The sequence below is a fragment of the Ptychodera flava genome, unplaced genomic scaffold (genome assembly GCF_041260155.1).
Source record: "Ptychodera flava strain L36383 unplaced genomic scaffold, AS_Pfla_20210202 Scaffold_41__1_contigs__length_1339820_pilon, whole genome shotgun sequence".
Lineage (NCBI taxonomy): Eukaryota > Metazoa > Hemichordata > Enteropneusta > Ptychoderidae > Ptychodera > Ptychodera flava.
Window position 1 is genome coordinate 674,045 of NW_027248363.1, and position 1,643 is coordinate 675,687.

The following is a 1,643-nucleotide window of genomic DNA, read 5'->3' on the forward strand; positions in this document are numbered from 1 at the left end:
TTGGTCTTTAAAAAGGCTGCTTGGTATTGTGATCCTTGTTTGGCCCATGCTATATCCAGTTATGCACGTTTTCACAAAGTTTGCTCTTCCTAGAGTGTTATGCAGTTTCTTGTCATTCATTATGTGGGCTAAAACTGTGTCTTACTGTTTTTACTCGCCTATATTCAGGACGTTCTTTGATCTCTGGTGCAAATCTTTTATTGTTTGCCTTCATGTTCTTTTCGTTCTCGAAAGAATGGTGCTACCATGGGTGTCTCTTATCATGAAGTACTGACCGTTACCTTCCTCTTATTTTGATTTTGTTAGGGAGTTATTGGCTCTTGTTGCCACCGTCATTTCAATTTGTTTGTTTTCTTCTTATTGGCATTTTATTTCTTTGGATAAAGCTGTGTATTGCCTAATCCTTACATAATTGTCGGAACAGCTTGTGTTACGCATTTATGTATATGACGATGGATACCTAAAATGTATTCTCGTGCATGTAAGCTTTTGCCTTAAACCTGCAGAGTCATAGTTAGTAAAGGAAAAACAGCGCTACTCTACACATCGTTCCTATATTAGTGGTTTGCGTTTAATGTAGCTAGTGTAGTGTATATTTTTTGTTTCACTGTCTTGTGTATAGAACGGATTAGGCACGGCGACACACAGCTGTAATTTGCGTGTCAGTGCAGTCTGTGTGACACTACGACCCTTTTACGCTATGTTTCGATAGCTTGCCAGACTTTCTTCATCAGTCGCCTTAAGTTGATATTAGTGGATAAAATGTGTGGTATATTGGCAGATTGTATATACTCCTATGTTGTTCAACTGGAAGTTTGGTCTTCCATTCTGGAATCTAGGATGTCTAATTTTGTTCTATTGTGTTCAATGCTGTGTTGGTATTGTGTTTACTATATTGAGATATAGATATGTACATATATATATATATATATATATATATATATATATATATATATATATATATACATATATATGGTCGTCAATATGTTTTATGTTGTGCGTTTCTGTCAAAAAGTTGTATTCCATCTATGTTATAAGTAAGTTGTCAGTTTTAAACTTTGTGTGAAATCACTGGTTGACGAGTACTTTTTGATGCTTCCTTATTATGTAATCATTAGTTTACAGAATGCCGTTCACCCTCCTTTATCTTACGGTTCGATTAGTACTTTTCTGTTTTCTGATAGTGTCTTTGATGACATGCTTTCCTTCGACATGGGAAGTATTATATTCAGGAGGGAAAATTCAGATGAATGCGAGGCTCCTATGTGTGTCATTATTCATTTTAGTTTGTGTTCGTATAATGCAACAATTTTGATGACATGATATGCATATTTTGTTCTCCGTCCCTGTGTCACCTCATGATGATGACCTTTTCTATTATTCCGTAATTTTATATGTAGTTTTAGTGTACTATTTTGGTGTTTAGGCCTGGTACAGTGTTGATACGGTAACTCTCCTTTTGAGTATTGTTGGTCTTTAAAAAGGCTGCTTGGTATTGTGATCCTTGTTTGGCCCATGCTATATCCAGTTATGCACGTTTTCACAGAGTTTGCTGTTGCTAGAGTGTTATGCAGTTTTTTGTCGTTCATTATGTGGGCTAAAACTGTGTTTGCTGTTTTTAATCACCTATGTTCAGGACGTTT